This window comes from Alligator sinensis, unplaced genomic scaffold (assembly GCF_000455745.1).
Source record: "Alligator sinensis unplaced genomic scaffold, ASM45574v1 scaffold245_1, whole genome shotgun sequence".
Lineage (NCBI taxonomy): Eukaryota > Metazoa > Chordata > Crocodylia > Alligatoridae > Alligator > Alligator sinensis.
The window spans coordinates 428,512-444,609 of NW_005842884.1; the positions used below are offsets into that span (position 1 = coordinate 428,512).

A 16,098-nucleotide genomic window follows, 5' to 3' on the forward strand; every position below is an offset into this window, starting at 1 on the left:
TGTTGGCTGTATATGTCTCTGCAGAGCCAATGACTAATGGACAGCATTATTTAGTTCAGATGGAAGGAGCCTATGCTATAAATTTGTCAGTGGCTATGTTCTGAAGTGTGTTGACAGCAACAAAGTTCTAGGTCACTTGGAATTTTTTATAATATTTTTTTATAAGTACCAAACATGATATTCTAGATTGTGACACTGCTACAATCCCATGTTTCCACTACTTTACCAACTAAAATTTCTGCCTAAAAAGAGAGACAGGAACAGCATAAGTGCCATTGCTGCCAGAACTGGTTTGGCAATTCATGCTGGCTGCAGCAATCAATGAGCAAAATGGAATATAACATATTATGAATGGAACAAGGAGGTTAGGAACACTTGAATGAGGAAGCACAGCAGCCAGAATCATTTTTGCATCTGGATTTGATTTTTGGAAATTGTAGGTAAGCCACATTGCTTTTTCCTCTGAGATGTGCATAGGCCGTTTGCTGTAGAAAGGATTCCTCCAGGCATTTCTAATGGAAACAGAAAGAATGAAAGAAATCAGATAGCAGAATGTCTCTGTGAGCTGTGCTGTTGCCAAGCAGATTATCTGCCATAATCTGTAAGCACTGAACTGTGTTTGAGTTATGAGGAACCTCTCTCTTCTTTTGTTTTAGCCCCCTGGGAGATGGGATGTTTCCGGACTGTTAATGTCACAGCATGACCTGTTAATAACCTGTGAAAGAGTTCCTCCAATCAGAGGCCGCCTCCTTCCCCGAGGACTGAGCAGCTGCAGTCACATGGATCGAATGCCTTGCTTGTATGTGGTTCATTGAGAAAAATTCAAGCATGTGGCCTGAGGTTCCCCTGATGACTGTCTGTGGATGATGATTTCTACCATCTGTTCTGGCTGCCTGCAGCTCCCGGAAACGCTGAGGTGTATGCTGCTTCTGGCCATACGTGGGATTCTTAATGAAACCTCAGCTGCTGTCCAACTGTCTGAATATCAGATGGTTTTGAATGATCTTTCTGCAAAGGGGAGGGGGAGAAGGAGGAGGCCCTTTCCTTAACCCTTTTAATCTGAACCACTGTGCAATGCATACATAATGATAGGACACAAAGCAACAGAATTATTAGCATCTGCATTGTGCCAACTGCTACTTTTGGAGCTGTGTTTTTCTGCAAATATATATCAGGTTATATTCATATGCAATGCCACTGCGAGCAGCTTTTCAGACTAAATATACAGCAGTGAATCAAATTCAATGCTGGTGTAACACAGCTGGTTGCACTATAATTACGCTAGGGATTAATTTGGTCTATATATTTCTAATTTCTCCTAAGGAAAATGTGAGCCCTATGAGCTGTGTATTGGTATTTCACAAAGGTCTGTTACAAATGCTTGGAGTGATAGATGTGGGTATCACAAATGGTTGAAATGCACACAAGGAATAACAGCAGTTTCAGAACTATTTAGTGGGAGAGATGAAAACTGTACCAACTCTGCACATAAAGGTTAACATAAATTGCAAGTGGGCAACTCACAAGTCTTCATGTATGAGGGAGACTTTAAGGTAAAAGAAACTTTCTCTTTCATCCACTGGCCTTCATGGTCTTCATTATCTTTCACCATGTGTTTTGTTCACTACCAAGCTGTTAGTAATTTAGTCTTTTATGATTTGCTGGGTATCAGCCATCTGTGGGAGCTGAGGCACTCATCAGCTTTCAGGATAGACCCTGATAGAAGGGATTTTTTTTTCCCCTTACAAAAAAGGCGTATCTTTTGCTCCCTGTTGATGCTGCTAACCATGCTAATAAATTTGTATTTTCACTATATTTTCATGACAATATATTCTTAGCTCGTAAACATGGGATAGAGTTCCAGTGTTTGGTAGAACAGAATGCTGAAAGCTTTTATATATTTCAGGTACAGACAATACACTGAGCAGAGATTCCCACCCATGATTCGGTCTGTATGAGAAAGGTTTGAGACTGTGGCAGATGTATGATGTTGAATTGCAGACCCATGGGGAAACACATTCCAGCCCCAGAGAGGGACAACCCCTAATGCCTTCCCTGAAGCCATCCTTCTCCGTCGTTCTCCGACTCCTTGCTATTTTCTACCTAAAGCTAAGTACCATGCTAACTTTAGCGCACACAGTGCTGCAATGTGGGGCTGAATGCTATTTCTGACGCTGTCAGTTTTCTGGTGGAATTGAATAAGGAGGCTGCTTTACTTGTGAAAGATCATCTGCACTAGACATGCTGATTTTCAAAAGTATTTTGTGTGAGCAAGTGGAGCCTCTGACAGATCAATACCATTTAGTGTATGCTGAGATGCTTTTATGCAATTGAGGGGCTGCTATAGGATTCTTGAAAGTATTGAGAATGGCTGCTTTGACTTCTTGCAGTTATTTTAGAGACAAGGCAATGCAGCTTTTTGAGATGCTTGAGTAGCTTCAAAGAAAGAAAGGAAAGAAACATAAGCAGTTTCTTTTCTCGGCCCCCCCAGTGGGATTTGAATGTTATAGCCCCACATTTGTTGAATGGTAAGAAAGGAGCATCTGTAGCTGGTATAAGATGTTTCACATTTTCAGATTCAAGTTAAATACCTTTGTAGCATGACCTCACCCTGTTATTTTTAGAGGACATCCGAATATTATTGGTGCTATTCATGAAATTCAAAGGTGCTCATTAGCAATGGCCCAGCTTACTGCAGGTTTTTGGTGCACCAAGAAGGACATAACAGAAGCCTGCAAATATGTTCAAAACATTAGTGGCATAAACAGGAAGGAGGAGAATGGGGGCTTTTAGATAGTCTCCAGAATTCTTTTTTTCCTTTGTTGTCTTCCATTTTTACATACTGTGCAGAAATCAATGCAGAGCAGAGAGCCTGAAAGCAGATATTAAAAGAAAATTCAATACTGCTTAGAAAAATATTTCTATTCTATTGATCCTTTAAAAAAATTACACTGCAAGACACAGGAAGCACATACTCAGACTTAAAAAGAAATCGATTTTCCATAATGTGGGGTGACCTAAGGTCACCTCTTTTTTTTTCTGTTTTCCATCATTTTAATAGTTGTTTACTTTCTAATGACCACCATAAAGATACCTTGTTTGTCAGCTCAAGTGAGGGAGATGGACAGGACGATAGAGAGAGAAGAGGTGACTTACAGGTGGCTTACATGCTGTATGTGCAAAACAGAGCCGTGCCCGAACCACTTCTCTTTCCTTTGTTTGTCTATACAAAGAGTTAACTCCAATGTCTGTAGCTGACCAAAAAAAATAACACCCCCCCCATTTTATTTTAAAGAAAATCAACTTTCTCTTTCTAGCTTCTTAAGGAAAATCTACAGCCTGTATCTTCCTCTTGCATAAATCTCTGTAACATTTAGAAAAACCCATAACTGGTTTGACAGATGGAGGCAGCTTGTAATGATATACTTGAAGCTCTGAGTGACTAAACCAAGTAATCGAAATGATTCCAAAAATGGCTTTTTCATTAATCTGTCTAAAAATTTCTGTTACAGAGAATCTCCTCCCTCCCCCTGCCTTTTTTTTCTCTTCAAAATGAGTTGGGTACTTATACTTACACAGCTCTATCTCATTATGCATGATTTCCCTTTTCAGTTATTCACATCATGTCTTGGCTTGCAGTCACAAATGAGGTAAGGTGCTGTGAAATGTCACTAATAAATATGTTAAGTGAGTTTTTGAGCTGGAACTCAAAATGGAGAGCCCAAATTTTCCAATTCTTCTACTATAGTTCATTGATGCAATTTGGATTGTGATGGGATATATGATTAGTAGACAGTATAAAGAGTAATTTTGAAATGGAAGAAGATACTGTTTAATCCTTAGGGCACAAAAGATGAATATAATCATCCTTAGTAAATTGCATTAAGAAGCTGGATATATCCATTTCCTTCTGTCAGCTACTCAGAATATTGACTTTCAGCTTCCCCGTTTCAGAGGGCTTGTAAGTGTACACCCAAGGGCAAGATTTAGCTTAAAACAATTACAATTTATTTGTCAATGTCAATTAATTGTTTCACTCAGATCTGAGCCATTTGTACCACAGACCCTTAGAAGATTAGGGGGAATTCAGAGGAGAGTAACAAAATGACCTATGGCAAGGGAGCAACAGAATTAAGGCTTGTCACACAGTTCCATTGCAACATTTGCAAATCACTATTAAAGTTAGTACCTGTTAGGAGGTGGCCTTCTCCTAAAAGGAAACAACTTTGTAATGCTGTGAAGTTACTTAACACGTGCTAAACTGTTTCTATGTGCATCTGCTTGTGTTCTAACTGCACTTAATAAGTGTGAAGTTAAACATCTGACACCATCTTTAATGTTTAAATGTTTCTGTAGAGTTTGGGTGTCTCAGTTTATGACTGTCTAACTTGAGAAAGGATCTGATTTTTGGAAGTGATATGTAGTCATGGCTTTACTCGGTGATTTGGTGCATAGCAACTCTGAAAATCAAATCTGAGGTATATCCAGTTGGCTGTTCATAAACCTGAGGTATTCAAATTGTAGACATATGGGCCTTGATGTACCCATATACATGTCTGCGTAGGGGAATGATAACTATTTATACATATAGGAAGCTTCAGTGTTCAGATGCTGTGTTGATGGATGCTTTAGAATACCTAAGATGCATGTAGTAACTGAAGGCTTGCAAAGAGAGAGAGAAATTGTTTGGGGACATCCAAAGGCTTATAATTAGAAACTGCTTAGGATAAAATTGAGCAAAGGAAAAATTATAAAAGAAAGTTCTTTAACCCTGGTTCCTTATTAGATGGTAGGCTAATTTCCCACAGGAAATAGTAGAAGACTCATTGTTCAAGTTATTTATAACTATAGATTGCAGAACGAACCAGATAAAATACAGTTGGGAACAATTCAATACTACAGGGAATGTCTCTTCCAGAGGAACTGTAGGGCTAGACTCACAAGGCGTGATGCAGGGTGACTTTAAACTACCTTAATATAAATAAAGAACAGACAGCTGCTTGCCATAGTAGTCTCCTGGAATAAATTAGAGCAAATTCCTAAGTGCCTAACTTGTGCAGGCTGTCAAGAACCAGATAGATCACCTAGTGACTAGCCGTGCTTCTTACAGTAGATATACTTACAAGCATGCATACAAATAGTAAAAATAAGGATCTTCTGGATGTGTAAGGGAGTGAGTCTGACAGGTTTTATGCATTTTCACAACAAAATTGGGCAAGCTCATTTGAGAAACTTAACTGTACAAGTTCTTGAATTAGCAATTTAAGTAGATGGCCAATAAAAACATCACAAGAATTTCCAATAGTTATTGGGACTACAGTGATGAAATGACTGTCGAAAAGATTCTTTGCGTGGGCAGGTCACTTTTAATACATCAGAGAGGATGAGATCGGAATATTAAGCATAATTCACAGTGCCCATCCAGATCTTGTGAAATGTAAGGATAAAGAAAAAGCTGGAGACATCCTGCTTTAGCCAGACCATTGAACTGCAGCCACTGATGGCAGGATTTAAGCACAGCACCTACAAGATATTACATAAAAAACCATGCAAAGGAATCACTAAAACCACATGAGAGTCCAGATATTCCAGAGATTAGAGATTCCATATTCTAAGGTTAGCACAGATGCAGTCAAATTAAGTGAAAGGTTGCATCTTATGACTATTGAGCATCTTTGTTTTAAACTGGGATATTGTGTGGAATGCATCAAGTAGTAATATAATAATAAATTGTAAATTGCATTTTACTAGCCATTAAATTCCAAAGGATTTAATAAATAATGAACCATAACTGTAATTTTGGCAATTCTTTCAGTTCAAGTCCTTACTAGGGATAGTCAAATGCATTAATACAAAATTCAGTAAAACCATCATAGAACGTCATTAAAAAATACTTGGCAAATTCAAAGAGTCCATAGTTAAGACCAGCAGAACCTCTCTAGTCCCACAGTATTAAGTTTATAGAGGCTCATGGAAAATGGACAAAAACTTAAGTGCCAGAATCTAACAATCTCTTACTAAAACAATTTAATCAGGGATTACTTACAAAATAAACTAGAGCAATGGAAATTACTATGATAAGCATGCTCTGAGTACAGGTAAAAGAGAGAGTTGGATTTTAAACAAAGTTATTGGCAACCTACTAAGGTAACAGCATCTAGTTAACCTATGCCAAGATCACATACACAACCCACCTCAACCCTGAGGTTTCGTCTCAAAGTGGGGACACACACAGGTTAGGGAAAGAAAATACACATAAACCAGTTTAAGTGATCAGAAACTGGTTTAAACCTGTAACCGAACATAAGTTCAGTGCACATAGATAAACCAGTTTCAAAATGGCCAAAACTGGTTTAAGATAGACCTGGTTGAATGTAGTATCAGACTTAACTGATTTGAGTCAAACCAGTTTATGGAATTTCTGTCTCAGACCCCTTCCTGGTTTAAGTTAAACCAGAGTCCCCCAGCATGCTTTTCAGCCCTGGGCTGAGCTCAGCTGTCTGCTCCAGACAGCAGAGCTGGCCCTGCCCCCTGCTCTCTAGCTGGAGCAGGGGTGGGGGTGTGGCCAGACACTGGCCCAGCATGGCCTGCTAAGACTAAGGGGGCAGGAAGGGAGTATTTATTCTCCCCTCCATCCCCTCTCCCCCTGGGGACCACAGCTGGGGTCTGCCTGGCCAGGTGGAGCAGTGCCTGTCAGAGTAAACTCTGCCCCCCCCCAACCCCTGCAACTATAGTGGCAGGGACAGAGGTGTGGCCAGAGCCAACCAGCATAGCCCCGCCATCTGCCTGCCTCACCTGTGGCTGTGGCTACGGCTGCGGCTGTGGGACTGAGCTGGGCTGGTCCGTGGAAGGGTGGATGGGTGCTGAGTGGCCAGCCCAAGATGGGCCATGGGGGTATGGCCCTTCCCAGCCAGCTGTGGCTCAGTCTGGGGCCACGAGAGCTGTGTGCCTGGATTGCTCCAGGCTTCTCTTGCCCAGGCCAGGTGGGGCTGTCATGGAGCTGCAGCTAGCTGGGGAGGGCTGTGGGGGCAGGGCCCTTCCCAGACAGCTATGGTGCCATGACAGCCCAGCCCAGCAGTGGCTGGCTGGGCAGTGACGTGGAGGCAATGCCTCTGCAGCTGTGGGTGGGCACCTTGGCAGCTGGACTGGTTGTGCAGGACATGTTAATTGTGCCTGTGGCTGCCCAGACCAGCTTGAAGGTGCCAGTGGGCCCAGATCCCAGCAACTGCCCACTTCAGGGGCTCAGGTCCCTGCAGCCGCTGCCACCGTGCCCCTTGTTTGTCATTGTACATCACCCAGCCATCTGTAGCCACACCAGAAGCTGCGCACTGGCTGGAGCTGGTGGGGATCTTCTGCCTCCCTTGCCTCCAGGTGTGACTGCTGCTAATGCCGCCACCCCTGCACATATCCGCACTGCTCTGGGTGGGCAGGTGGGAAGCTTCAGCCCAGCAGCTTCTGCCCAGTGCATAGAGCTCTGGCTCCAGCCTCTCGCCACCTTCTATCCACTCTGCCCACCCAGTGCAATGAACTGGATGGAGGTGGATGGGTAGGCAGAGCTAGGGGAAGGTAGCTGGGAGATGGAGCTGGCTCTCCATGCGCTGGGTAGAAGCCACTGAGCTGAAGCTTCTACCACAGCTGGAGGTGGTGGGGGAACAGAACAGCCCTACCAGCCCCAGCCAGCATGCAGCTTTGGTGGGACTGTTCCCAATGCAGCTGCAGCCAGCTGGGTACTGCTGTGCTCCCTTTGCCTCCAGCACCCCCTCCTCCTCCCACTCCTGCCTCTGCTGCACCATTCCAGGCAGCGGTGGGGGAGGGAGCTTCAACCCAGTGGCTTCTGTCCAGCGCATGGAGATCCGGCTCTAGCTCCAAGCTGCCTTCCATCGCTCTGCCTGCTCACAGAGGCTGCTCATCGTGTTGGGCAGGCAAAGCAAATGGAAGGCACCTGGGAGCTAGAGGCAGAGCTCCATGTGTGAAACTTCCTGCTCACCTACCCATAGTGGCATGGCAGAAGCAGGGGTGGCAGCAGCAGTGGCAGCTGGAGGTGAGGGTGGCAGAATAGCCACACTGGCCCCTCCTGGCCAGTGTGCAGCTTCTGGTGCAGCTGCAGCTTGCCAGGTGCTGCACAGTGATGGACAGGGGGTGCAGTGGTGGCTGTGGGCACCTGAGCCCCCGTGGTGGGTGGCTGCTAGGCTCTGGACCCACCAGCATCTCTGAGCCAGCCTGGGCAGCCATGGGCATGATTAACACATTTCACATGGCCAATCCAGCTGCTAATGTGCCCACCTGCAGCTGTAATGGTGTCAACTTTGCACTGCTGGCTGGCTAGTCACCACCTGTGTTGCTGAGCTGGGCTGTCATAGAGCTGCAACTGGCTTGGAAGGGTCCTGCCCTCACTGCCCACCTGGGCCCCACTGGGCCCTTCCCATCTGGCTCTGGCTCTATGATGGCCCCGCATGGCCTGGGTGCGGGTAGCTGGGAGTAATCCAGGCACATGGCTCCTGTGGCCTCAGCCCAAGCCACAGTTGACTGTGAAGGGCCTGAGCCCTGCAGCCCAGCTCAGGTGGGCCTCTCTGTATCTGCCCTTAGCATCACTTGTGGGCCAGCCTGTTTCAGCCCCATAACTCCAGCCCCAGCCTCAGCCCTGGGCAGGTGGTGGGGCCATGCCGGCCAGCTCTGGCCAGGATCCCCAATGCATGAGCAGTGGGGAAAGCCAGGCAGACCCCAACTGCTGTCCCTGTGCCTGTGCCTGAGAGGGGAGACAGGAGAGTTTAATTTCTGTCCCTATCCCTCTTCACCTGAGGTGCTGCCCAGGCTGGTATCTGGCCACAGCTGCCTTCTCCGCCCCCCTCTCCCCCTAGGGACAAGCCTGGCAAGGGCTGCTCCCTTGCCTCCAGCCAAACCCTGGCTGGGGTCCTTGCAGGCCAGGGTCAGGGTTTAAACCCTTTTCCAATCATACTTAGCAGCCTGGGGGCAGGAGGGCTGGCCATGCCCTCCCAGGTCAGCTTCCCTTCAGGCTTACGGCTGCTGCAGAGGGGAAGGGAAGACTCACTTTAGCACCTCCCAGGCTTCTAGCCTGAGCCACTGCAGGCATGTGCATGTATTTCTGCAATCAAAAGTGAATGTGTATTCACTTGCAAATTGGTTCAATCTATGCAGGTTAGACTAATCTGCAAAGACTGAATCAATTCAAGCTCAGGCTTTTTGAATGTCTGTCCCTAGCCAAATAAAACCAAGGATGACACCAACTATCTATGTATTAAAAACACCTAGAACACTACTGACAGTCATTATATGCTGATGGGAGTAACCAGTGGTGATTGTGCAAGTAGCAGCTGTGTGATAAGGGGACTATTGAGGTTCAAGGACAGAATTTTTATTGAGACAGATGCCTATTGAAATTAAAAATAAGTTTTTAATTTTCACCTTGCTTTGACCATCTGCTCGGACCGCCACCCTAGACATCACCCTTTGATCGTGTGATAAATTTGCATTTGACTTCCAAGAAAAGATGATGAAATAACAGCCATTTGAGTTGAAGAAGTCACGTTACTCGTGTATTCAGCTGTGTAGGGACATGGCCGGGTGCCCGGGTCAAAGCAGAAGCAGCAACTTCTGGTTGTTGCCCAGATAGTGATTGCAAATGCACAGCTGCTGCTTTTTTATTTTTTTTTTTGCCCCACCCCAAGTCATTCCTGGGGAGGTTGCCACTACTGCCTCTTGCACTTATGCCACTGATTCACCTTTGTAACCTTGATCACAGGCAGGTAACTGGGGCAGCCAATACAGATCATTGTTGTACCACCTTGCTCTTATTCCAGTGAGTCCTTTGAAACACATTCTAATCCCTTAGTCACACTGAGTGATACTGTGCACCTCAAATACTTGCAGGTTCAATATTCAAAGAGTAAGGTGAGCAAGGCTAGGAGGATCTGGCCCTTTGCTTGTATCTTGTATTCTTTCTCCTCTTCTTCTCTTTATAATCTGTAGCTTGTACGTGCTAGGACAGCCTCCTGTCTCTCTTGCCCTCTTCACTCCACCTGCTGCCATGCAGCTGTCCTCCCCCCAATTCCATACACAACCAATCTCGCTTTTGGCCCTCTTGCAATGCATGCCTAAAAAACATAGAAGATAGCTCTCCATGTTCTGTATCTTAATGGAAGCTGCATGGCCATTTTTGGATGTGCCTAAGTTAATTAGCCCAGTGCAGTGATGAAGCTGCTCTGCTTCCTGTTCAGGAGATAGCATGCTTTGAGCAGCTTAGCAGTGGGAATTTCTGAGTGAGGGTGGAGTACTGAGAGGGCATCTACCTTTGTAATCTACCCACCGCACCTTTTGTGGCCCCTGGTTGGAAATCGTTGCTTTAGGGCACAGGGAGGCTCTTCCTGTATAGTAATACTGTACTTAATCCTGATCAGGGATGATGGACATTATTGCAACAAATTAATAAAACTAGTGACAGGAGGGTTAATACATTAATCTGTATTGGGAGTGATTTTAGTAGCTTTCCATGTATCAGACCAGACAGGATGCAGCCCTTTTTGTTAACAACTAGTATTAGAATCTGTTGTTTCATGTCTATTTTTTTCAATGTGCACATGCCTCTGTTTCTGTGTGAGCAGACACTTTGTTTCAGCTGCTCACCCAATTGTACCTTGGAGGACAAGAGCGTGGTAGTCTGAAGAGCTGGATCACTTCTTCCCATCAGGCTGTCCTTGGAGGTATCTAGGCCACTAAGAGAGCACACATTCCATTTCAACAGATGCAGCTCACATTTATGCAGGGTACAATTGATAGGGTGACTCACTGCTGTGTTAATGCAAGCTCCCTGCTTTTTTTTTATTCTTCCCTTTTTTTGAATTATAACTTCAGTTCATTCAAGTAAAATAGATTTTACTTACTGCCTTACTGTGCTATTTTAGGGGCAGAATAAGAGGACAATACGCATAGATGGTAATAGAAAGACATGACTGCAGGCTTTGTATTACATGCTTATTTGGGAGCAATTAAAAACACAATGTGTTAAAAGAGAAAGTATACAGAATATAGGAGACTGTGTATCATCCTACATGCCTGAATATTGAGCAGTATAATTAAGATACAGTTCATGCAGTCCATAAGTAAGAACAATAGATATAGGAAGAAAATGGGCCCCATCCTCAGCTGGCGTGCATTAGTATAGCTCCATTTAAGTAAATGGGACGATGCTGAATTATATCAACTGAGGATCTAGCCTTAGCACAGCCCCTCCACCTGTCCTCATCATCTCCACCATTCATCAAACTGCTGTGTTCATAAGCATCGATTCATAGAAGTAAGCTACAGTACTCTCACTTACCTTGGCTTGTTTAGCAAAGGGACTTCATACAAAAGTCACCTCATGGTCCAGCTGCTGCAGAACTCCTAGGACTAATGCTGACTACTGTGGCTTAAACATACCCTTTACCAGAACCCCACCTATCGGGATGCTCTTGGTCTACAGTTTAACATGATTGGTATCGTCTGTAACACACCCAGAGTTTACATAGGATTAAAAAATATACTTTTTATATTGATCCTCTGGGAGATGCACACAGAAAGAGAACTAATAAACCTTACAAACATTTCCCTCCCTTACTCTTCTCATCACTCTGAAGCATTCTTTGGGTTTTGCTCAGGAACTTCTGGGGGTGTCCATGATTCTTCCTCTGAAGCTTGCAATCTTTCTTTAAAATTATGGACTCCTTCATGTTCTTTTCCACATTAGCCTGCTTCAACCTTGGCTGTTCCCACATTTAAATAGAACCTTGTCTCCCAGCTCCAGCATTGTTCTTTCTTCCTGTCTCCTGTCCCCAAAATTCCCAAGGTATCCTATGAGTCTTCCTCACCTTCTTGTCTTGCTTTCCTTATTCACTTCTAGGAATTTTCTACTCTCTGTAGAGAAGGGGGAAAAACTAGCTTCTCCTACTTCAGCCCATTTTTTCTGTGTTTTCACCTGAAAGTGTGATCATTATGGTCTGACAACCTACTTTCCCTGGTTTGACGGTGCCTTTGTTGGCAGTGGATTCCACATATACTGCCACTTCATAATTAAATAATTCAAGATAATGACTTCATAACTTCAGCTGTATGTTATGAATGGTATGCAAACAGGTTGACTGTGTCATAATAGTGGAAATCTTAATTAAACCTGGACCTACACTTCCTTTGAGGTAATTTTCTTTATCCTCTGGATTGTCTATATGTTTAGACATAATAACTAAGAGTTCTGTGGGGATTAATCAGCTGAAAATGACAGAGTAAAAGCTAATCTGAACTTTCATTTAGAACTTCAACAAACTGAAATCAAATTGTTCATGCCTGGCTCATGGGTACTTAATTAGTCATTAGCATTTTCACATACAATTACATTTTCTTGTTCTTGCTTAGACCATAAATGGGATTCTCAAAATATCATGAGACTGTTCTTACTGTAAATTGTTTAGCCGGTAGGAATTACTGTAATTCTCATTTTTAACTTCATTTTTAAATTGAGAGGTCTAAGATATATGTCGAAAGCAAACTTTTTAAGGAATTAAATATCATGGATGAAATCCTGGTTCTTGAAGAGTGGCAAAGTTCCCATTGACTTGAATGGTGCCAGGTTTTCATCCCACACAAGTTCAAGTCTCTGCAAACAAAGCAGAGACTTGATTTTAACACCAAATACATTTTTTAAAAAGTGTTTCTGTGATTAAGAGATTATATACGTGAGATAAGGCAAAATAAGTCTGTCTAGGGCATGACATGTACAAGTTGATTGAAATTCAGTTACAGGATTAGAAGAGAAAAATAATTGAAACCAATATTTATTTCAGAAACTGAAAGGATTTTCAACTCTTCACGTTCGTTATAAAAAAAAGACATTTACTAGAATTCATACTTCATGCCATTTGTTTTTGGCACAGTCTTTTTCCAGTTCTGAGAACAGATACTATTTATTCATCATGATATACAAGCTGTTTTCCTCCCTTTGCTAGCTCCCCTTTACAAGTTAAGTTATATGCTCTGCAAATATTGTATGTATAGTTAGTTAATTATAGGAATTATCTAAGAGGAATTATCTGAGAGAGGGTGGCTACTCCAGCCCCAGCATCACTGCTCATTGCCAGTATTTGAATGAAATAAACAGTGTAAAATGGGCCATTCTCTCCCACGTGCTTTGGTATGCTATATAGTATGGCAAAATAAAAATCTGGGGCGAGTAGCTTTGCTTATGTGAAGACCTGGAGGATAATCAGGTGGCAAGTAACTGCTAATATAGATTCGTCAAGAGTAGTAGGCAACCATCCATCGATTGTTTAGATCATGGTAAGAGTAAGTCATGGCTAACCAACCCAATTTCCTTCAATAATAAGGGACCGGCTTTGTGGATGGAGAGAGAGAAATGGATGTGATATACATTGACTCCAGCAAGGCCCCCATTGCATTCCCATAAGAAACCAGAAGTAAATATGGTCCAGATGAAGCTAGGTAGGTGCAAGGTAGGTGTGTAACTGGTTGAATAATGGTCAAATGTTGACTCAACATCAAAATGTAGTCTGGTTCAATATTTTCTTAATGATAGGGAGGAGGAAATTGAGTATACACCAGTGAATTTGCTAGGCAGACACTATAGAGCAGGGGTGGGCAAAATATGGCCCACAGGCCAAATCTGGCATGCTAATTGACTGTATCTGGCCTATGGTTGCCCCCGCAGTACTCTTTATGGGGCCAAGCCCCACCTGTTTCCACTTGGGGCAGCCTGTGCCATGCTCCTGCCAACACTCTTGCTCCAGCTCTGGCTCCCACCCTGGCCAGCACATGCAGCTTCCTAGTGGGGCTGTTTCCACTGCTGCTGCTGTCACTCAGGTACTGCTCACCTCTCCCTGCCTCCAGTGGCCCCTCCTCCTGTCCTTGCTCTTGGCACCAGGTAGTTCAGGCAAGTGGCAGCAGCCATATGGTCATGTGCCAGGCACCACATACCCAGCCAAGCAGAGGGGAAGCTGCAGCTGAGCAGCTTCTCTCCCAGCACATGGGGCTTTAGCTCCAGTTTGAGCTCGCAGCTTCCCTCTACTCACTCAGCTGCCCAATGCAATGAGCAGCCCCCTGTAAGCAGCTGAGTGGGTGGAAGGCAGTTCCACTGGGAAGCTGTGTGCAGTGGCTGGGGCCAAGTGTGACAATGCCATCAGTGGGTGCAGGGCAGGTGCTGTCAGGAATATAGTGTGGGTTGCCTTGGGCAGGAGCAGGTGGGAATTGGCCCCACGTGGGGTGCCATGGGGGCAGCCACAGTCCAGGGAGTGGAAAGATTGTACATGCACCTTGCATTTGCACCATATGGCCCAGGCAAATTCTGCTGCATCCACCCCCAGCACCGTCCTCCTTCTTCCCATCCCCAGCCAACTCCCAGGACCTAGCACATTGGCAGCCCCCCACACACAGATGCCCCCCAACACACACATCCCACCCACCACCACACATGCAGTATAGAATTGTAAGACTTCATTTTGGGGTATTATGCAGTCACCACAAAATATGCACTCTATATGCACTACTAAAAATAACAAATCAGGACAAAAATTATATTTTGAAAAAGAAGTAAAATGTGTTATAGTAGATGTTTGATTTTTTTTTTTTAGTAAATGATTTATTTTTAAACTTGAATACATATGTGCATAAGCTCATCAAAACTTGTTAAGTGGCCCACCATCCAAAATAATTGCCCACTCCTGCTGTAGAGGACAGATTTAGGATACAAAATTATTTTGATAAATTAAAAAAATGATCTGAAATAGATTAAATTCAATGAAGATAAATGCAAAACACTATACTAAGAAAGGAACAATTAAGTTCACAAATACAAAATGGGAATGGCTGGCTAAGATACTGCATGACAGAAAAGGACCAGGACTTCATGAATAGGAATCTGAATCTGGGGCAAAAGAGTGATACCGTTACAAAAAAAAGCCAAAAGTGTACTGGAATTTGTCAGATGTGAGTTACAAGAAGTTATTCTTTTGTTGTATTCAGCACTTGTGACTGGAGTAATTTGTCTAGTTTTAGATTTGTCTAGTTTGAAGACAGACATGGACATGGACATGAACAAAATAGAAAGAGTCCAAAGGAGAAAACCATTAACAAATAAAAACTGAATATCCAGAATACATGATATTAGCAAAGATTGGGGGAATTAGAATTATTTAGTGTGCAGCTGGACAGGATTATTTGGTCTGGAGAAGTTTGAAAGATGATTTAATAATAGACTTCAAAAATTAAAAGGTAGTTCTAAGGAGGGTAGCAAACAATTATTCCTGTGTCTACAAGGGACAACACACAAACTTGTCTTATATTGCAACAAGGGAAAGTAGGAAGAACTTTCAAACTACACAGCTGACTAAGCACTAAACAGCTTGCCTAGATAGGCTGTATTATCTCCATCACTGAAGTTTTTAAGTGCAGATTAGGTAAGCATTGTTTAGACATTGATGAAAAAGAGGTTTCATAAGATGATCTCCTAAGGTCCCTTTCAGCCCTATTTTCTATAATTCTGTGAATATGTTATGTAGGACTTGATAAGACATTGCCATTTGAGGCTTGTCAGTGAGGCCCTAAGGGACCGTGACCACAGGGAGAGGGGAGTTCAAGAGGAGTGGTTGCTCCTCAAGGGAGCGATCCTCAATGCACAAACTAAGTCTATTCCATCTCGGAGGAAAGGCAGCAAGAGGGCACAGCAGCCCCCCTGGCTCTCCAGGGACCTAGCAGATCTCCTGAGACTAAAAAGAAAGGCCTACAAAGGGTGGAGGATGGGAGTCACCTCCAAGGAGGATTATTCTGCACTGGTCCGGTCCTGTAGGGAGCAGACCAGGAAAGCCAAGGCTGCAACTGAACTCCAGCTAGCTTTGAGCATCAAGGACAATAAGAAGTCCTTTTTCAGATATGTGGGGAGCCGGAGGAAAAGCAGGGGCAACATTGGACCCCTGCTGAGCCAGATGGGGCAACTGACAACTGACGCCCAGGAAAAAGCCAACCTATTAAATAGGTACTTTGCGTCAGTCTTTCATCAGTCCCATGGGACACCCATGCCCGCTACAGGGCCGGGAAGTC

General features: G+C 43.9%; 1 long non-coding RNA gene across 2 annotated transcripts in view; it reads left to right on the forward strand.

The window, feature by feature from the left end:
* Nucleotides 1-9,160: 9,160 nt before the first annotated feature.
* Nucleotides 9,161-16,098, forward strand: part of LOC112548040 — a 30,009-nt gene continuing 23,071 nt past the window's right edge. Inside the window, exon 1 of one of the 2 annotated variants that reach the window (XR_003091848.1) lies at nucleotides 9,161-13,499. This is a non-coding gene — a long non-coding RNA (uncharacterized LOC112548040). The remainder of the gene's footprint in view (nucleotides 13,500-16,098) is intronic. The other variant, XR_003091847.1, reaches the window with a different exon arrangement.